Source organism: Teleopsis dalmanni, chromosome 1 (assembly GCF_002237135.1).
Source record: "Teleopsis dalmanni isolate 2A chromosome 1, ASM223713v2, whole genome shotgun sequence".
Classification (NCBI taxonomy): domain Eukaryota; kingdom Metazoa; phylum Arthropoda; class Insecta; order Diptera; family Diopsidae; genus Teleopsis; species Teleopsis dalmanni.
This window is the reverse complement of record NC_051846.1, coordinates 66,238,077-66,262,128: the sequence shown is the minus strand read 5'-3', so window position 1 is coordinate 66,262,128 and position 24,052 is coordinate 66,238,077. Positions and strand designations below refer to the sequence as shown.

Below are 24,052 nucleotides of genomic sequence, written 5' to 3'. Positions count from 1 at the left end.
ATAAAAATTTCGCAGTATGTACTGCGCAGTATGTACAGTACAGTATGTACTGTATGTACAAAATAAAATTAAAATTATCATCAAGGTTATAATAGTATTGGCCTCCTTCACAACCTGCCTCCATCTGCTTCGATCTTGTGCAGTTGTTTTCCAATTCAGAACTCCGACCTTTCTGAGGTTCTCGTGTTCTCATTCCATCTTAGCTTCGGTCTGCTTCTATGCCTTGTTGTCATCGGCTTAGCATTAAATATATTGGCCGGTTTTCTTTCAAATCCCATTCATACAACGTGAGTTCACCATTGCAGTATTTGCACTTTGACAAATCTTACTATATTTTCATTTTTAATCAGGTTATCAATTCCGTTGTTTGTTCGTCTTCTGAATGTTTCGTCGTCTATTCAAATAGGGCCATATACTTGGCAAACTATCTTCCTTTCAAAAACCTGCAGCATTTATTCGTTCGACCTTGTCACTGTCTAACATTCCGAGCTATAAGTAGTTATCGGCCTTATTATCGTTTTATATAGAAGCATGTATTTCCCGCTTGCAATCTGAAATTTACAGCGATTCTCGTATCGTTATTTTTTTTTCAATCAGTGCATCAAGATAGGTAAAATTGTTTACCATTTTAAAACTTTACTCACCAATCGCTATGCTTCATGTATTTGCATTATCTTTTTACCTTGTTCACTTCAGATATTTTGTTTTAGCTTCATTTATTTGCAGTCCAACGTTTTTAATATTTTCATTCAATTAAAAATTTGTGAACAGATTCTTATATAAATAACTGCTTTATATGTTTTTAAGTGCAGTTGTGCCAAGACTCCATCCTGAGGAAGAAGTCAAACAAACATTAAAAAGTCGGTAATATTTATATAGACTACTATGTAATATATAATATAATGTATCTAGAAAAATAAACTTCTACTACTACTACCACTCATCCTTCCGCTCCTTACCTAATAATGTTGTCGCTTAAAGTACTGTTAATATCGAGCACACTGGGTCTGTCGCCGTGCCATTCTACATATCTAGAATCACATCAACAACAAGGCTGACACAACAAAATTCGTAAGGTTCGGCAACTTGCCGTTTTCTTAAGAGTTTGTGAACAAATGTGGTATAAAAATATTTCATAAAACAATTAATTTTTTTTTTATTTCTTTGTGTGTATATAACACCTTCAAAGTTTTGTTAACTAAATCTGTAAGATTTCTATCTCTGTTTATGTTTGACTAAAATTATATATATGTCACAAATATTTTGGGATAATATTACATCAACATAAATTTTCTCTAAATACTATTAATATTTTCTAAACTAAATATGTAAATAACATGTCTCTTACATGTCTCTTATATTTTCGAACAATATGCCATCAACATAAATATTTTCTAAAATTCTAATAATATCTTCTTCACCACATATATGCTGTATTATCTATTATGTTAAAATCTGAACATAACTTTAGTTGAACTTACATTTTCAATAATATATTATATCGGATTACATAGATTCCTTATCGTCTTATTTAAGATATACCGCATAAATAATCAGTTATGCAAATCTTTGTTATTAATGGAGGGTCGGTCCACTTATGCGTGTGCTCCTACGATTCAAGCTTACATCACATTTGAAATTTTCGAACTTCTAATATGCAAAAGAGTAATAAACAGTAAGTGTACGTAGTTTCCTGCCAGATCCTTACATTTTAATTATAATAATTTTATTTTGTATGCATGAGAGCTTAGCACACACATTTATGTGGTTTTGGTATTAATCGTAAACTACACTTTTAACCATGTGAACTCATAAGAGCACATTTAAGCCACCCGCAGCAGAACACTTAAAACACATGTGTCAATATGGGCAAATATGTTAGACCCACTAAGCTTTAATCCGGGCACATATTCACATATACATATATTTCGAAATATCATACAGTATACTAAGTTATCGTATTTATTATAAGCGAAACACACATTTTGCGGTAACGAAACTGTCATTCACTATTTACTATTATTTCAACTAAATGTCCTTACGAACTTAGGCGAATCCTTATAGCTGCGTTGCTTGTAGTGCCGCTGTAAGCGCACAAAAAAGCAACGAACTCTAAGCCTTAAGTGTTGCTCCTAGTTGACAGCATTGCTTGGAAATTTATTTAATATTGCAACCAATTTTATTCCTGACACACTTAAAACCAAAATGTTTATGGTCGCTTTTGGTTTGAGGCAAAGTGTAATTAAATTAAATTATGGTTCCGCAGTAACTGCTTGGCGTTAAAAGCGCTTCAGAGTTCTGTAGGTTAAAAATTAACAAAATTTATAATTTGACTTTTTGGCAATGACAAAACGTTCACTTTGGAAATATTTATGTTCTAACGAATATCATTTAATGATGACTTTTTTGCAGTATCTGCAGTTTCGAAGGACTACACATAATTATTTTTAAATATTATTTTAATTTCAAATTTTAATTTGCATAAATCATTCCTAGCATCAAGGTCTTATGCTCCACTGGGAGATGAGGATGAGAGAAGAAGAATTCCTAGCACAACGAAGGAAAGATCATTCCTAAAAAAATATGTCACTTTTTTTATCATTATCATCATCATTTGGTTGTATTTTTAATTAAATTCATTAATTCATAAAGTCGTTTTATTGTGACCATACAGGGTCACATTGACGTGCTTGTTCAGTATTTTAAAAAGTGGAAAATAAAACTGAACGCAGAAAAGACTAGGGCAATTTTTATTACCAGGAAGCGCCGCCAAGCTCCCAGAAAATTAAAGGTAGAAGAACAAGAAATAGAATGGGCCGATACTCTCAAGAACCTAGGCATAACGTTTGATAACAAGCACTCCTGGAAAGCACATTTCAAGTCCAAACGAGCTTAAGCTGCCCGAATATTACACTCCCTTCACCCGCTCATCAGCAGCAAAAAGCTAAACATAAAGAATAGAGTTAGCATATTTAAGCAGATTATTAAACCTGGACTACTTTACGGCAGTATTGCGTTTTGCCAAGCGCCAAACTCAACTTTAAAAATTCTTCAAAGAGGGCAAAATATTGCCTTAAGAAAACTGGTTAACGCCCCATGGTACGTAAGAGGAGCGGATATCCACAGAGATCTGAGAGTCGATTCAGTCGAAAAATACATTAAAGATCGTGCTCTGAAACTGTTCAATATAATTGACAGTCACAATAATCCAACTCTCAGCATCCTAAAATACAGCAAATTTGATAAACACAGGCAGATACAAAGACATCAGATCCATCATATTATAAAGCCCCGTAAAGCCCCGTATTTAGTGTGACTTAAAACTGTCCACAGATAAAATAGAGTAAAGGTGCTGATTCACCAACTCAGACATCTGAATATCAATATATTAACCATCCTTGATTATTTCTAAATAATTTTTTCATTTTTAATTTGAAATCATTTCTAGTATAATGAAAGAAAGATCATTTCTAAAAAAATATGTCACTTTTTTTATCATTATCATCATCATTTTGTTTTATTTTTAATTAAATTCATTAATTCATCAATTCATTCTATTGTTACAGTTAACCTTCAATAATTATTTCTAAATACTTTTTGAATTTTAAATTTGAAATCATTTGTAGCATAACGATGGAGTGATCTCTCCCAAAAAAATATGTCACATTTTTTAACATTATTGTCATTTTTTTGTTGCATTTCTAATTAAATTTATTAATTTATCAAGTCGTTCTATTGCTACCATTAACTATCCTTAATTATTTCTAAATATTTTTATAATTTTTGATTTTAAATCATTTATAACATAACGATGGAGTGATCTCTCCCAAAAAAATATGTCACATTTTTTAACATTATTGTCATTATTTTGTTGCATTTCTAATTAAATTTATTAATTCATTAATTCATTCTATTGTTACCATTAACCATCCATAAATATTTCTAAATATATTTAAATTTTAATTATAAATCATGTCTATCATTATGAAGGAGAGATCATTCCTAAAAAAGTATGTCACATTTTATATAATTAACATCATTATTTTATTGTATTTCTAATTAAACTTATTAATTTATCAAATCATTCTATTGTTTCTACCATTAACCATACATAATTATTTCTAAATATTTTTATAATTTTTGTTTTTAAATTACATCTAGCATAACAAAGGAAAGATAATTTCTAAAAATCGTTTCAGATTTTTTATCATTATCATTATTTTTTTTTTGTTTGTATTCCTAATTAAATTTATTAATTTACTAAGTCATTCAATTGTTCCCATTAACTATCCTTATATTGAAACATATTTTATTATTCATTAGAAACTCAATTCGAATCGAACCTCTTCAGCTTTGAAATTTACTCGAAGTGGCGTCAATATTTGCACACAATACCTGAGAGCTTTCAATTAATTTTAATTGCTTTAATTGTTATTCAGAGCTTGCCTAACACACTACTGTACCTAAATGAGCTTATTTCAATTTGAATGTCTATATCTTCTGTATTTACCAAAATAGAAACAAAGGACGAAAGACGAACGGAAAGCCCGCATTGTCAGATTTCAATCAACAAACGACTGACTGCCGAACACTATTCTTATCAGATAAATCACGCAAGGATAATTATTGGCAACACCATTGTCAGTGCCGCTCTCTAGTACTCGCATTCTGTGATAAGCAACAATGAAATAGCTTAGCAGTAACAAACAGAAAAGGACAATGAAAGTATATTCCTCACAAACGAACTAGCAAAGTTACCTACACATATCACTGTACAGACACAGACAGTAAATAGGCACTTAGTCCATTCCGAACTTTCTTCATCTTTTTTTTTTTTTTCTATTTTTTTTATTTTTTTTATTTTGAATGGGGCGTGCTTAACTATTTTTCTCTGTTGAAATATATCACCGAAATTGAAAACACTTCTCCACAAATGAAGAGCAAAGTGTGACACGGCATTGTTGCCAGTTTATAGAGTCGTTGGAGTTATTCACGTTGCTGATGTTGATGTTGCTGTTGTTGCTGCTGTTGTTGTTGTAGTTGTACATAAGGACATAATGGTCAGACCGAGAGGGTGTTGGTGCCACTTGTATTGGTAGTGCTTTAGATAACTGTTTACATGTCATATGTCCTTATTGTTGTCAACACTCTTGTATATGACATTATTTAATTGCGCTTTGGGGATATATTTTTATCCTTTGTTCTTGTGTAGTATTTAAGCTTTCGCACTTTATTGTGATACAAAACATGAATTAATTGACTTACATTGAAAGTAAAGAAAAAGGATAAAAATTTGAGTGAAGGTGTGGAGTTTCCAATTTATAATCTCTTAAAAAGATATTTAAGTCAAGATTAAGTATAATTTCTATATTAAATTTGATCCTTAAAGTCACTTATGATGAAATTAACCATGTTTCTGAATAGATATTATTGTTTCAATAGAGTGGGAATTTGAACAGTAATGAATAACAACAACAAAATTTTTATTATTTATTAATTTATTGAATATTTGACTGACAGTACAGTTATTTCGAGTTTTGCCAAATACCTATCATCAGTGATCTTGGAATTATTTCCTAGATTTCTTATTTTCTTATGGTATTTTTTCCATTTCTTATATTAATTTATTCGTAAATGATTGTTTGAGACTGCAAACATTTATTTTTGTAATTATCTGGAAAGACTTCTGTATTGGAATATAATATTTAAATGTACCTAACATTTAATACAATATTTCAAGTTAAATAAATAGTAATAGTTCAAATCTTATATATATCAAAAAATTAATCAAATCCCAAAGTGCATTATATTAATTGTCAATACTTTGATTTAATATCTCAAGATAAAGTCAAGATAAAGTCTGAGCTGTTCATCTTCTTACTGGATGAAACGTCTTAAAAGAATCATTGGTTTAAAGCAACTTAAGCGTTTGTATGTAACATCGCAAAATAACGCCGGAATAGTGTTGTTTTAGTGTTGATTCATCTTGTCGAAATGTGTATTAGCAGCCATCTATATTTCTTGTCTGACAGTAGGTATTTTAGAGCCATGATGTAGGTTAGCATTTCACATACCATAGAGCGTTAACTGTATCCCTGAGTGCTTTGTTTTGGAACCTTTATGATTATGGCGTGTATAGAAATTTCTGTGGTATGTACATTTCTGTATTCAACATAGTATATTCATATTAGTACAGAATTAGAAAGGACTAGTGTACCCAACAAGAAGATTAGGAGTGTGTGGTTAGAGGAAAGTATTTTAATATAACAAATTTATTTTAATAATAATTTTGGTTTTTGACTGGCTAAATATTCTTACGAGATATTCCAATGTGATTAACATTAGATTGCAAGATATATTAATATATTTCAGTGAAGAAGGTCAGTGATAAAACAGCAAAATACGTTGTAAAACTAGTTTAAGCTATCTTTTCCGTATATAACTTTTTTGTTGTTCATTGGACTTCCTTTACGAAATCCATTATAACAACTTCTGCTAAAAAAATATATAGTCATTGACTACCAGAATAATTAGTTTTAGAGACCTGTTCAATATTGTCTTTCAAGTATTTTAATCTTAAAGTATGATATTTTTGTATTGCTTTTATGTTAGAGACAGCAAGCGCATGATAACATCTAGTAACTATACTTCGCAATAGTAGAAGAAGAAATACAACTATGTATACCCAAGACAAGATGAAAAAAAAATTGTGTTATGAAAGTATATTTTGATTTTATTAATAAATTAATTAATAAAATATTAATAAAATTTTTTTTATTAATAAATTCTCTACATGATATACAGAGCGTGTACTCTATATAAATATATTTGGAAGAGTATATGAAAAATTATACAAATATTAAAATTTTTTTTACTGAATATGTGTTTAGTTAACTTAACAACTACATATTCTTAAGTAAATATTTTTATATATTTCAATTTAGAACAAATTTGTAAACAGATAAAACTTTGTTTAAATTTTACGGATTGACGTAACTTACACGGCAAACTAAAAATATCTCAATATGCCATCTTGATTATTTATGTCATATTCGTAAATTGTTTATAATCCATAAATAAAACACATAAAATTGAGCCAATAATTTTCATTCACAATTTATTTTCATTTATTTCGTTTTTCACTACAAAATATGAGAAAACTAAACATTTCTGATATAATATTTTATAGTATTTAATTTTTTTGTTAGTTGAGTTTTAGTATCGGCAGAAGAAAATGTTTATAAAAATTAGCTAAAAGAGATGCTTTTCGTTTTTCTTTTATATATAAATAAAATTTTTAAATTTGCTAAGAACATAAAATATCAGTAACATGTGCTTTTCACTGCCAAGTTTTATATTCTAGAATCTTTGAAGTAGATATTTTTAATTGATAAATATTCAGTTATATTAAAGACAGACGTATTTTAGATAAAATATCACACTTTTAATATTAACATTATTTAATATTATTATTATCACGACATTTAAGAGTCTTGAGGAGCTAAAGGGCTAAAGGAAATTATTTGAAACACTATATATATACAAACGAATTATATTTTATATATGTATATTCATTATTTATGCATTATGACGTTTGAATTAAAATTTTAATCGATCCTGCATTTTAAATGAATTTCGATTCCTGAAGTACACTATTACTATTATTATTTTCTATTTCATTTTTTGTGAAGGTAGAAATATAAATTAGAAATATAGAAATAATTGTTATATCTGAACATAACTTCATTTATTTTATTAGCATCAAATGTTATTATATTTCATATCATGACTAAATGAGAGTGACAGAGAGTAGAACCGAACCTTTGCCATCCCATTTAATAGTATATTTTACTGCAATTGGTATTGCTGACTGTTTTAATAGAATAAAATACAGTGATCATATCTTAAAAGTATTTGACAAAAGTTACTTCATACAGAAAACATGATCACCCATACATCTGGCAATTACATAGGCAACAGGTAAATAGGTTACCTGTTGCAAATTCAGTACTAACACTTAGGTCATATATATTAAATTTTTCAAATACATTGAGAAATTTAATGAATAAATTCTATTAAGGTGAATGGACATCAGATAGAAAACTATAAGATAGATTAAACAACAGCAAGAATTCATTACATATTATTTTAATTAATTGAATTTTTTGCTAACCGTACAGCTGTTTCGAGTATTGCCAAATGCCCATCATCTGTAGTCCTGGAAATAATTTTGATATCTAATCATGTTATTAATTTTTTGAGACTGCAAGTACCAGGAATCGAATTCGTGCCCTGCTAAATTTGAAGCGCAGAGTCAGCGCATCTTAACCTACTAAAGCAAAACTGTACTTGAATTTTATCTAAATCAATAAATAATAAATCAATAAAAAATAAATAAAAAAGTCTGTCCATCTATAGATTAACACTATCTTGAATTATAAGATATAATTATAGTGTGCAAGTTTTATATATGTCAGACTTAATCCAAACTTAAAACTTCTCGATTAGTAACTAACGAGAAGTTAGTGAAATGGGTTAATATATTTCCACCTTAAAAGCAACACAATTGACATGTCTTAATTTTATACATGGCTTCAGTCCTTTTTTTAAATATATCATAATGAAATTTAATTTCAAAATAATTCCACAATAGTTTTAATTTTATTTTATTGAATTTTATATTAAATGACATAACATGGCAAAATTTAAAAAACAATATATAATGCTCTGTAGTTTTGTTTCTTTCAATCGCTTTGATACTCGTATTTTATATTATTAATTGGCTGAATTAAATAATAATTCTTTCGTTTATTATTCCAACAACCGTCAGAAATTTTGTGTCTCTATTAATCGGAACCGTAAACTACTCAGCCATAAATGTCTTAATGAAAAACGAAAAGGCACATAAAAAATTTTTATAGATTTGTGCACCGCTACATTTCATTTAATAAATGTTAAAATTTTATTAGCTCTGGCAATAACAGGATACGACGATACGATGACTTTGTGACAATATAAAAATATTACAAATAATGCATTAAATAAAATAAAAGCATTAATCGCGTACCGTGTTTGAGCGGGCACAGCAAAATTTTATGACTCTGACTTGCAATGCGGTACGTACGTCCCTGGCAAAAGGTCAACACCAATCACACACCATAAATTTCACAAACGCTTTAATGGCCAATTTAAGCACTTTGGACCCGAACAGAGTAAGGCTAATTAAATTTTGACAAAAATTGAATCAAACAAATGTGAACTTTATGCTACTGAATATTTTGCACCATACAAATATATACACATATATATATTTATACATTTTGTATGTATATAAAGGACATAAAAGGGTATATATTATTGTCCAGAAGGTAGTTAAAAAATTGATTACCACAACGTGCCATGGCCAATAAATTGGCAAATGGCAATATGCGGCTATGGATCCGTAGCCATTGTCAGTGAATTGTTTGCAAATTTCGTACAATACCAATGCATTTTAATGCTTTATTTTAGTTATAAGATAATCATACCTATACAGAGCCATTAAACATTTTATTGGTGGTATGCATATACACATATACTCGGTAGTTTGGATATTTTTTGTCCTTATACCAAAATTTTTAGTTGCCAATGGTAATTAAAATAACCAAAAACTGCTAACGTTAATTGATGGTTAGACAACAGTTTTGGCCACACAGAAAAGAGCTAATGAAAAGTGGAGTAGATTTGTGCATACCAAACAGAAAATGTAATTCAATTCATTCACTTTTTCCAAAATGCATGCAAAATTCAAAATGTAACATGTCAACATGTAACATATTTTTAAGCTTCCAGCATCACCCATCCCGCTTCCCCTCAAATTTATGTGGACACTGTACACAATGCAATACTGCAAAAACGTAACATAGAAGCACTTATATATCGCCATGTGCTATACACGTAACTTACTTAGTTACTGTTAGTTACCAGAAGCTGCAACAACTAAAACTAATACAACAACTATTACAACTACAACAACTATTACAACTACAGTAACATTAACAGCAACAATAACAGCAACAGCAACAGACTGGTCTAATAGGCACTTTGAGGCAAACAGACAAGCGTTGAGTGTAATTAAATTGGAGCCATAATGAATAAAGGTTCGCAATTAATTGCAACATTTTCGGTAATTAAATTTAATTAAATTAACTTTAATTGAAGATGAAATGTAACAATTCGTGTTGACATATTTAGCAACACATTTTAAGCTTGAAAAGATTTTTTGTTTCTTTTGTACAAAATAAAAATAACTAAATCTTTTGTAATAGAAAGAGGTCCGGTCTAGTACAAATTTGGGTTTTATATAAAATAAACTAAAATAAACTAAAATAAACTAAAATAAATTAAAATAAAATAAAATATTTTTAGATTTTTAGTTTCACATCATACATAATTTATTCATTACCTTGTCATAGGCATAATTTCAAAACTAAATTATGCCTATGTGTCAATTAGTAAATAGATCTAAAACAAAATGTTTATTATGGGTAAAGATATTTATATTAGGGTTGTTCACGAGTTCGAGTAACGCGCTCAGTAACCGAGTAACGTATTAAAAGTGCAACTTAGCAACAACAAAATGTATATCGAGTAATGCGTTGCAATGTTACCACATTAGTCCATCATTTGGTTATTCTATTTTCAGAAAACAATGGTTTCTTTTAAACCTAGACTTTAAAAAATAAAGACGATTGTCCTAGCTTCATAAAGTGTTTTGTTATTCTATTTTCAGAAAAAAATAATTTTTAGACCTAGACTTTAAACAATACAAACGATTGATGTAGTATTATAAAGTATTTTATTAAGCTCTTCATTTATAAAAATTAACCACTGAAATTTATTTTAAGTTACCTTATCTATTCATATTGAACTTAATATAAATGTACACCCTATAATTTATATGGTGCCTAACATAGACATATACTCTTCTTCAATATCGTTTAGTAGACTCCACTAGACATCCTGATAAGTGACTTGCTGTTATCACTATCGAATGAAGTCATTGAATCCTCTCTTTAAAAAGGCAGATATCGTTTAGTGTATTTTCTACCAGCAAATATAGAATTAAATACGACTCTTATCGAAACATTTTCGTCCATTTGCACAATATGATCACTTCTGCTAATTCGCTGATTTCGAATAAACTTAACATTGTCAATGTCGGTGAATAGCTCATACAGTCCATTACTTCATCCAATTCAAAACGTTTAGAAAAACTTTCATTTTCGAAACCACTTTCATCACTGCTGCCCCTCTTATGCATTTTCCTTTAACGGATACCGAATTAAATAGCCTTCTGGACGAAATATTTTCATACATATCTCCGATATAATAAATTCAGAATTTCGTCTAAATTTTAATAACCTTATCAATATCAGAGTATAGCTCATACAGCCCATTATTCCATCGAATTCATAACCTTCGAAAAAATTTTCTTCTTTTCTGCACTCTCATCAGATAGTCCCGATTGATATCGGACCATTTGTCACTGATTCTAACGCTCGAGAGCAGCATTTTATATTCCATTCTACATTGGCGAATATCGAAGTACCGCCTTTGTTGGTGATATTTCAAAGTTTCTTCACCATTTATCAAGACAGATCAGAAATGTGAATAATTCTTAATGTTAGTTAGGTTATGCAAAAAGAGGATCAGAGAGCACAGTCCATGGAAGACTTATGTTCTTTTTCTTTTTTCTTTGATTAAATGTGAGTTAGTGTCTAAAGCATATTTACTCAAAAGTGTTTATGATCATTTGGATGATCCACTGTAATAAGAGCTCAGTTGAAGATGAGTAACAGAGGCATAAATAACAATTTTGTTATGAAAAATAAACTTAGTTAAATAATAAATATCTTTAAATACTGTTTCAAACACAATAGATCCAAGCCAATGATTTGAGATTAAAAAAATCTTAAAGAAAATGAATTCATTTTTTTGTTTTACTTCTCTTCAACTGCAATTCCAAGAGTATCCAGTATTTTTAATATTTGTTTTTAATATTAATAAATATTTTTATTAATACCATTTTGACTTTTAGATTTTTTATGACTCACATTTTCAATACTTTTTCGCTTCATCGCAACAAAATGTTTTCTTTGAAAATCCGAATCAGTTTTATGGCACGGAACTGCCACATGTGCCATATTTTCTGCTTGTTCGAAAAATATATTTAAAAAATTTATGACCTTTAGACGCTGTTGTGGTGTCAATAAACATTGTTAAATTCATATATTTAATATGATAAATATGCATATACACACACGATTTTTTATTATTATTAAATCAGCAAGTCATAAATTGCAATGTGTCTCTGACTCCCTTGACTACATTTAATTTATAGAAAGTTTTGTTTTAAAATTTTTTGGATTTTATGACAAAAGTGTGAGTTTACTTTATAGCCTTCAGAACTTCTCTGAAATATCTTTTAAAAATAATATTTATTCTTTAATGACGGAATTAATAGCATTTCTAAAAGTTTGTTGTTTTGTAATAAAGAAAATACTTAGTGTGGGAGTGGGTGGTACACATTAATCATGTAACCCATTGGATTTGATAGTTATCTTATAATGAAAGTGAGGTGCATTATTGGAATAGATGACAAACTATCAATAAATTGTCAAATAAAAATCACACAATGAAGCCCTTAAAATATAAACTAATAATTCTATATATATTTGTGGCTGCTCTTTTCAACCAAGAAATTGGCTACCTATATTTTACACATATGCAGAGGAATCTGAGGAAATCGTAAATATTAATTTCCAGAATTCGGTTTAAAAATAGACTTTGGCTCTGAGTGAAAAAGTTGCCATATATTTTACAAAATGTATATTAAGAATTTGATCAATTTGTACTAAAACTGATATTGAAAGATAATTATTGAAAAAATTTGATGTTAAAAGACCATTCTTTTAGCAAAATTGGTCTAAAAATACATTAAGACCGAAAAGTTTTCGGAAATTCTCATTTAAAATTCGCGCGCTGTATATTTTTCGATATTTTAAGTTTATGTAGTTTGGCAGCAATTGTCCTTAATTACTATGCCAAAAATGAGCGCGATCTGTCAGACAGTTCGTTTACGGCAGCTGTTGAAACCAGTTCACCTCAGTAGGGCGTTGCGAAAAAAACAATGGAAAAAAATATTGAACAAAGAGTTTGCATCAAATTTTGTGTTTCGAACGAAATTTCGTGTGCAGAATCGTTGCGAATGCTACAAAAGGCTTATGGGGAATCAGTTTTATCGAAAACTCAAGTTTATGAGTGGTACAAAGCCTTCCAGGACGGTCGTACGACCGTCGAAGACATTTCGCAACGCACTACTGAGGTGAACTGGTTTCAACAGCTGCCGTAAACGAACTGTCTGACAGATCGAGCTCATTTTTGGCATAGTAATTAAGGACAGTGCTGCCAAACTACATAAACTTAAAATATCGAAAAATATACAGCGCGCGAATTTTAAATGAGAATTTCCGAAAACTTTTCAGTCTTAATGTAGGTTTTGTTGTCAACACGATTCCATTTTTACATAATTCTCGTCACCAGTTTTGCGACTACAGGTGAGAGACCATAATCTTTAGGAACCAAAAAACCTTGAATAGGTAATCATAAACAATGTTCAAGTTCAGTGCTAGTTCGATGATTTTCCATCGATGGGCCAGCAGATCCAAGCCCATTTTTGAAGCATTCTTTTCACATATAAATATTTGTTTTTAATACGGTTTTTAATAGTGTAAAATCTATTTATTTCGCAAAATTTTATTTTTAAATCCATTTCTAAAACAGTAAAATACACAGATGTGCTCTCGACAGTGTAGTTTATACATACATTAAGCAATTAAGTTAACTGAAAGTTAACGAAACATGTAAAAGCATGGTAAGTCGTGACAGCAACCCTTTGTTGCAGTTCCAGAAACTTTTTGATAAAGGCCATATACTTATTCAAAAGAGCATGACTTTTTCATATTCAAGGACGTATGACCTATATGACCTTCAATAACAATAAGAGCAAAGGTACTTTGAGAGCTGCGGTATGATGCAATGTGATAGAATCAATGTTACATATTCATATTCGTTAAAAGTAATATAAGCCTTCAAAAATATTATCCGTTCCCTTAAGGTACTATTAAAAACTAAATAACAACTCCTTGCGGTCCATATTTCTATTCTTCTATTCTATTTCGTACCTTACTCTACAATTTAGAAATAAGAAAACTGAAAAGGATTCTATTTTAGGCCTACTATAAGTCAAGCTTCAGTTATTTAATAAGCTCTTATTAATTATTTAAGTTTAACTCTAATTAACTTATTAAATCCATATCCTTTAATTTGAGTAGATTTTGAAAGCTTCTATCGAATATTCTAAGCAAAATTACTTTATATTTCTAAGAGAATAAACTGCAAAAAGAATTAACAAAGAAATTAATGAACAAAAAAATTAATATTTTAATGAGTGACTAATTAGTAAGGATATTTATTTAATAAAGTCTTTATTTTAGGCTTTGCTACTCTTATTGTTTATTTATCTTATTGTTAATTTTATTCAATGCTTTTAAGTTTATATTTCTTTGTTACTTATTAAATAACAAAAAATTCTTATAAAAAACTCAATGGCGTTATTTAGAGCTAAAATATCTTTTGTTTAATATTTTAGTATTTAAATTAACCACAATAATTTCACTAGAGAGAATCAATTCAAGATGCTTTGATGTGTAAAAACCACAACAAGAAACTTAATTGGCACAATTAAAGTTAAACCACACAAGAGTGAAATAAATTAATTACACGCCTAAGGATATGCAATGTAAATAAACAATGAACGCGATGAATTGCAAAGGAAAACTAATTAATTATAATTTAAAAAATATTTATTTTAACGCAGATTTCGACTCGGGGTATGAATCATTAAATGTATATTAGTTTTATAGTTTATGATCAAAAACGACAATACAGTTTCTGAGTGCCTAAATCACATGGGATATGTGTGTCATTCCGGCTTACTTGGTATAAGTATAGGGAACGATTACTTGGTTTACTTGGTTATTTACTTGGATAGTACTACATTTTCAATATTTTTTTTTTTTTTTTGTGGTGAGGAAGTGGAATGTTTTATGCACCGTCAAACCGACCGTCGTCGGAATTGTGTGCCCGATTCCCTAACATTAATATGTAGTATACGGACTAAAACACCCCCTCTTCAGCGAGGCTTATTCCCTCTCGGAACCGCTTTCGCATTACTTCGAGGAGGGTCTCTTTTATGTTGACATTTCAAGCCATGCTCTCTTGATTTTCGATCTTCGTCCAGACCACCACTTTTCACCGCATTTTCTTGGTGTCCACTCTATTTATTATATTTCAATATTAACGGAAATATAGTTTGAGAAGCCTAAAGAGGGTCTACCTGAAAAGTAGAACTCCTGTTTAATTAGCTATTTTAGCTAAATAGCTAAATACTATTTTAGCTCATTAAATATTGCTCTAATTTAATGATTAATATGTTTCTATTGAATATATGGTCGTTCAAGGTTAAATTTTGTTTGAAAAATGTTTAATCATTTTGCGGGAAATCTTTTTTATCCTTAAACTGTTTTTTTATTTATTCTATTTATACTATACTTCAATAAAATATTAATATTAAGGTGCATACATTATGGTTAGAAAATTTTCTTCATAATGCACTGTCTTCCTAACATCATTATTTGAAGCTACTTTTTTACTTTTTTTTACTACTTTTCTATATAATAGCGATCTATCCTAAGTAATAAATATGTAATGTTCCTTAGTGAGCACTATATGTTAAACTATTACTTTATTACAAAACTGAGTACTAACTGTACAGAAACTTGCTAGTTTTGTGAAGATTACAATGTGATCGCTAAATACGGCCTTATATAGACTTTTTAAATCCAAAGGTTTATTTCATATATTTAAACGCCAAACAAAAACATTTATTGCCGTAAAGGACAAAATTTGGCATCAGACTACAAAAGAATCAAAGTACCTCTCCTACTGGAAAAGTACAATAAATGCATGTATCCACATTTGTTCATTGTCTAGTCTGGCTCTGTTTATTTATTTTCAATTACATTTTCATTACTGGCATAAATGAAAAATTACCAATAAGGGTCTGTGGAACCACTAATCTCATGTAAAAGCTATGGTTAATATTTTTTTTTTGCTGAAAAATTGTCATATATCTACTATTTGATTTTCTAGAATGAATGGTAGCGTTTTTCCCTATATATGTACTGTCTACTGCCAACACTCAAGCAGTTTTTTATTAAATTTTGCAGTGTCACTGCGATAACAATATATTTTTATTTATTAATTTTAGCGTATCACATGCCGTTTTTTATATTGTATATATAACATTCATATAGCACATAATATTTTAAGATATTAATCTCAAAGTTTATTTCATAAAAAAAGCACATGTGTGACTTAAATTATACAAAAGTCATGCACTTTCATATTTCCCCCTGCTTTTTACGGTTAAACCCTACTCAATTTATTTAATACACTTTATTCCGCAAACTTGTAAATATACATTTTTCATATTCCCAAATTTATGCATTATTTGCTCTACCCCGAAAGCAAATTTTTTGTTATCCTTTTAACAATTGAATTAAAAATGTTTATACAGTTTCACACCTCAGTAAGCGCTTTTTTTTGGTGTGATAAGCGTGCGCGCCAAAAAATATGCAACGTAAACAATTCGCTTTACCCTATTCTATAAAATACAGTACAGTGTATGTATTTTATTTTTGTAGGGAATTTTTTGAGTATATTTTTCTTATACATTTTTATAAAAGCTTATAAAGCATAAATTGGGGTAGAGAATATACTACTATATATATTCACGATTATATATACGAGCGAAATAATAACAAAAATATGCTGTGGCAGGCGCACAGCCTCATGGCGAATTTGCTATTCATAGATTGTCGTACAATGTTCATCAATCAATTAATCGATATTGTAAATATTTATAAACACACTTTGATGACATAAGTTGGAAATTTATGGTAATGAAGTCTAGCACGTTTTGGCTAAGTGCTTTTCATTTTCATATACAATTCAAGTGGAATTTTTAGTTGCGCGCTAATTTTTTTTTTTCAGATACCTCAGATTGCAGAAAAAAAATTGGTGTTGACGGTATTGATGGTGTTTAAATTCATTGATGCGGTTACTATGACTATGTTAAGGCTGTTTACCTTTAAAATTGAAGTTGATGTGTTTTTGTACTTATGGTTCAAAAGTCAATAGCCTTCGTTTATGCAATTAATATATTACTTGACACATATAAAGTGGTTTTCAAGTTTTTCATTAGAAATAAGTCAAGGAAAGGGAAGGTAAAGACTTTTTTCACTGAAATGGTTCTGCTTATATATAATATAGCTAGTATTTTAATGTACTGGAAAAAAGAAACGGCTCTGTTTCTATAATAGAATGGATTTTTTATTCCTGGTGGGTGGAAAACATTGAAAGCCATAGTGTGAGACTCGAACCCATTGAAACCACCTCTTAAGAATGAATGGGGAAGATTTATGCATCAATATAGAAACTACGTTCTAGTAATCTGTGGATTACTATTTAAAGTTTCTTAAACTTCTTTTCAACAATTAACTCGAAGTTCGTAGTCAGATAATGATAATTATATAATGTTTAATTTTATTAACTTGATTTTACTAATTATAAACATTTCAAAATTTTTACGGGACACTAATTAGTTCAAATTTAATTTCTTAAATACAAACATATATGTACATATAATTTTCTTCCTTCTTGATATTCAAAAAATTATATTTTTAATTTAATTTTATAATTATTCACATATATATATATATCTAATTTTCTTTCTCCGTGACTATACCGTTACAAGCGCAGGCCTGACAGCAAAAACTATTTCACCAACCCCTTTCTTCACAAGAAATCTTAGGAAACTTACATCGATGACTACCTCTTTACGCTCATCTGACGGTCACTTAACTGCGTAAGCTAACCCTCCCTCCCCCCCTCCCTTCTTCGATGTCTCATCCCTTTCTTCTGATTTCTGGTTACTCAAGCTCTTTCCATATATCAGACTTATTTCAATGAGATGCATTTATACTCTATATATACTCTCTCTCTCCCTCCAGACTTTCGTGAGCCTGGTTACAGAGTCTACAACTAATCTACTGCTGACGTAAACTTTTGCGTGCTTCACCACGTGGATCTAACCATTATTAAAAAAAGGTCGTATGTCTGTCTGTGTAACATGCTCTTTCAGAAAGTGTTAATATTGACTTCCGTTAAAATTTTATATGTTAACTGGTTTAAAAATATCACTTTATCTGACTTATCTGAAGAGGAAGCCTTAGAAATTTTCAAAAAAGATATATTCAATCACAAAATCTTGTTGCAATAAATATATGTATGCATATAGTTCATCATTTCATTATGGGAGAATAGAACTGAGCACCTCTACTCTGCGTACAAGACTGTTTTAATATTCTTCTTCACAATTTCAATAAAATTTGTTAACATAGACTTTTCATTTCATAGTTTTGTCTTCAATAATACGATTTTTTATTGATTACATCAAGAAATTACTAACTATTCTGTTAACATTTTCAAAATTCTTAAACCACATTAATGCAAAACTTGCTAATACTTTCAAAAGTAATACTCAGAAATTTTTCAATAGACTATTTTCATTCTTCTTAACTGTACATGAAAGTTTATCATACCACAAACACTTCACTTCCACCTGCTCTTATCTTCATCCGTCTGCACATCACCACATAATACAAAAACCAACTTTTGAAAAATTCTATACCACAAATATTACAAACTACTCCAAAAATTTCGAGCTTAACTATTATCCTTTTATGCTTAAGTTTGTTGTCACAACTTCATTTACACCTTTCATGACCTTTTCTGTGTATAGGTACAATATTTCCCTTTAACTTGTGAGGACCAATGTTCTATGTTTATTTGCCACACATGCTTTTTTTTTTTTAGAAAATTTATCACCTCATTTTTCATTTTAGCACATTTTAACTAATTTGTAGAATGTTGACTTGTGTGCAGCCACAAAACGCCCCATTATCCAGCCGTCCACCCCATTTCCCGACAATTCAAAAAATGTACCAATAACTTTAATGCCTCACCATATCAACACCGCCTTTATCAATGCTTTTTTCCCCAAATTCACCACAATGCTTATGAACACAATAAAATACAACAACATACGTACACGACCACACTAACGACAAGAACAACAACAACAACAAAAACAACAACAACGGCAATGAAATAAAAAGTTCCTTTCCAACGTGTTTGGTTGCAGCAGCAATCAATTGAAGCAGCAAACTTTGATTTCAATAACCGTAAATTGTACTTCATTTCTGATTCGTTTCACTCCTTCATAACAGTAAAAAGTAAAAAAAGAATTAATATAAAAATAAAAATAAAAAGAATTTATATAAAAAATAATAAATAAATAAAAATATTCAAGGAGTTAAAAAGTGGATGCGGTTTCCTGCTCATAAATTGTATAGCCATTTTTTCTAAAATTATTTCCTTATAGCATTTGAGAAATATGTAAACCATGTATAGGTCTATGTGTGTATGTCTGTGTGTATCTATGTGTTGTTATGTGTTGTAAAAAAATAGCACAAGTAAAAAATAGTAACTCTAATCCCAACAACAATAAAAACAACACCGACAACTATACAAACAACAACAAAGCAATTTAATGTTAAGCCTTTCATACCAAACGTTTTTCTTATCTCTTTTGAAATGTCTTTTACTTTACTTTACTTTTATAATTCTATTTCCGTTTCCGGCAGCAAAACTTTAATGTCAGTCTCGTGCAAATCAACTTTATGCTCTTATATAAAATTTGTTTTTCTTTGCTCTATTTAAGTTTCAAATTTTTTTTTTATTTTTGAACTTCTTTTTCTTTTTTTATTTTCTTATATGGTATAAGTAAGCATTCATTTTTTATTTTTATCAGTTCAACATTTATCTGCAAGGACTTCAAGTTTAATGTTTTTATGTCCTTGCTGTCAAGTTGTGTTAGAAATGTTAGGAAAAACTACAAACGCCTTTGAACCGGAAGTCGCCAACATCGTCATCATATTGACATTGAATTTGTGAGACATTTGTGCAATGCATATGTGTGTTGTGTAATTTTCTTGTGCATTTTTGTGTCGTGTGACTGTTTGTGTGTCTTCTGTAAGTCGAGAAAGTACAATATCACGTGCACCAAAAGTAGAGCAAAGGAAAAATCCAACACACACTTCCCCACTTTAGCGCTTTTTAACGATGCGATATTTTGATTTTTTATTTATTTATCTATTATCTATGGTATTTCCTTACTATTTTTCTAATAGAAGATTTTAAAGTCTTTGCAGTGAGACAATTCAAAGAATAATAAAAGTGTTTAGTATGTATGTAGAGATATAAAGATATATAATTCGTAGCTTTGTTTCATTATCTTCACAAAGAAATAAAAATGATCTATTAGTTAATTGTTTTAAAATGCTATTTGAAATATATCCTAAGGAGAAAAATGAGCATTTCTTAAAAAAGAATGTAATTTCTGTGTTAAAGAATTAATTTAAAAAATTCTAGGATTAATTTAATTAAGGGAAAGAACCTAAATATATATGTATAATTTAAAAAACAATTTTTTTATTTTTAATCTTGGCATAATATACCTATATAGTTAGATGTTTTTAAGCGTTTAGAGATAGACATAATACATTCTGTCATAAAATAAAAAGTCTATTCATATATGATATAATAAATGAATATGTTATATAATAATTTATGAAATATAATTTTAAAATCAATTATTTTTTATTTTAACCTTACAAATAATATAGTTAGATAGTTTCGGGCTTTTAGTTAGAGTCATACTATATTTTGTCATAAAAACAAAATAAAATTTTATTTTTAGTAACTATATTATATGAACCTTACTAATATTAGTCAATTTAATCAATTAAAAATTTGCTAATGAATTCCTCTTCTATAAGATTTCATTCGATTCACCTATTGACTAAGAGACTATTGCTAGAGACTAGTTTGCTCAGATTTTATCAAAGTAACGTGACAATGTAAAATACTTTAGGTCTCTATCTAGACTTACGGAATTTTAGATATGTTCATTTAAAAATTTATCCACAATGCTAATTCAAAAAGCCGCCTGGGTCCTTATTTAGTACAAAATTTGAAAATGTTTAATTGATATTTGATATTTATGAGTTGCACGCGGAATAAAAGTAAATAAATATAATAATTCTTCCCACGTAAAGTCAGATTTTAACCACAGCAATCACGACACTGTGAGTCTTAATTGTTTAGTGCTACCGAAGCTGTCGGCACTAATCTTTCTGGTACCAGATACAAACCTCCGGCATGCCTTACCTCGGGAATATTCTAACCTCTTACCCGTATGGGGGCTACTATTGGACTGTTATTTTCGAAAATAGGTTTGGCGATATATGAGGGCAAAACGAAGTATAAATCAGCTACAGGCAGAAATGTAAGTCGCTCGGACGCCGATGTAGGTGTTAGCAAACTATACTCTCGAAGTTGTCAAGTACCTATCTTTCTTAGCTTCACCAAAGCTATCAGTAATGATGACATTTTGGATATCAATTGATAAATCACCATTGCCAATAGGGATTACTATGGGCTCAGTAGACAATCTAGATACAGAGTCCTTTTTGAATAACAACACTTACACTCTCTGGATTGTCTACCTATAGAATGGTGCTAAGCTTGGGTGGTTTTACAAAATGATGAAATAAAAGTTTTTCGTATGATCTTTATTCCTTGATGAGTTGGTGATGGCTATCGCATCCGAATTAACCATGAGATGTTGTAGCTTTATCACTATATTTAAGTTATGTAAAAACTTTCATTAAATTATAATGAACTACAACACAGTTATGTATTCAAATGTGGATTGCTTTGCAATGTGGATATACTTGCAATATAAGTTATCTCGTTATATCGTATATCATATTGTCTCGTCATGTATATCTCGTTATATCATATTGTCAAGTTTACTTTTCTAAATGTTTGACTTTTATTAATTTTCCATAATATTGTACAAATCTTTACTACATAACATACAATACTAAACTAGTTTAATAGTTACTTAACCTATTAAGTCAATCTCCAATTAGTGGTTGTCTTGTCTTTTCTGCTGTCAGATAAATTTGAATGAAAGTTTTTTCTTCTAATTTAACTTTTCAAAATGTTTAAAATTTCTCTCATTTTTGATTCGTTTCTTTTTTCATCTGCTGTCGCATTTAATGATAAGTCATTCATCATACATCCGACTGATATAGTTACTCTTACTCAAGTTGCCCCAGTTTGCGGTCAATTTTAATCCTAATGCATTTATCAATTTTCCATTTCGCTTTGCCACCATTTCCGTTTCATTTCAAATCATTCAACCGCAATGGCAACTCTACGTATAATGATGCCACAAACCGGAAGCAGCTTCATTTTGAGCAATTTCTATTGAAGACTAGGATACGCTAGCATATTTTTGCTAAAGGCAAGAATTTCATAAAAATATATATGCTATATTTATATATATACATATGGTTATATATATATTGCATTTTTTTTTATTTACATATTCAAGCAAATATTTCATAGTAATTGAATTGCAACGTAGCAAACTAATTACCTAGAAACCCGGCAACAACACGAGCACAACAACAACCTCAACAGCACGCAGCAGTTGCCGTCGTAAATCAGGCTGTCGTGCTTATGGAACGTGCCACGTTTGCCCGATTATTTTCACCTTGCTGGGATTTTATTTTAAACTTTTAATGCTCATACGTCCTCTACCAGTGTTTTTGCTCTCGGTCTTCACTTTTATAAATTGAATGCTTCACATGTCGTTCAAGTCAGTGTAAGAAATTGCATTTCGAATGTATTAAATAGAAAAATTGAAAATTATTATTTTTTTAAGATTGGCAGAGAACTAAATCGCATTACTGCTAGTAAAACCAACCGAAAGATAATCAAATTTAAAACACAAATAGGCAAAGAGAAGGACATTAAAATGGTTTATTTTACTCATAGTCCATTGAACATTTTAGTACGGTTATCTCTGGCATTATATATGACATATAAACGACGTACATTTATATATATAACTATATATATATAGATGTATATATAAGCAACACTGCTTTGTTGCTTTCATTTATAAGAGCATTGGTTATGTTTATATATAGTTGTCAGTTGACTGAATATACCAACGCCTCGTAGCATTTTGCAATGACTTTAGTCCTTGAGTTATATTTTAAGCTTCATACGATAAAAATTTATAAAAAAGGAAGTTTTTCAGTTTAATATCTGCTAAATCGCTTGCATTATGAAATGTGTTATGACAAATTGGGCATAAAACCGAAATTATGATGCACAAAATGCTTTTAGGCTAATCACAAATTAATAATTGTTTTCTTATCTTTCTTCTTGAAATTTACATAGACAAGGAACATTAAATTTAATTTTAGTTTCAATAAAATTCAATAAAATATAATTATATTAAAAACTGAATTAACTGGACATTATAATTTATTATTATCTAACATTTTATTATTTTATACACAAAGATCGATATAAAGCAAAGACTTGAGAGTTTGTAAGTAATGGATGGATGTTCACTTTACTTCTGCTCAAGTAGGATTTTTGTTAACTACTCCTTAAGTAATAGACCTTTTTCAAAAATATTGTTTTTTTTTGTTATGTTGGTACACCTTTTCTTGACACATGGTACAAATTTGAGCGCCATCTGTCAATTAGTTTGTTTACAGCAGCTGTTAATGTGAGACTACCTCAAGTGCATTTAGCGATTTTTACTATGGAAAATTTTGGTTGTACGCGATTTTATGACCAAACACGGCTGTCCACTGTCATCGTTTAGGCACCATATTCGCCAGATCTGGCGCCTTGCGACTTTTTCCTGTTCTCGAAACTCAAATTGCCCCTTCGT

At 29.6% G+C, this 24,052-nt stretch overlaps 1 protein-coding gene across 1 annotated transcript in view; it reads right to left on the bottom strand.

Annotated features, from left to right (window-relative positions):
• Window positions 1–24,052, bottom strand: part of LOC119683244 — a 222,246-nt gene that overhangs the window by 178,150 nt on the left and 20,044 nt on the right. The window lies entirely within an intron of this gene.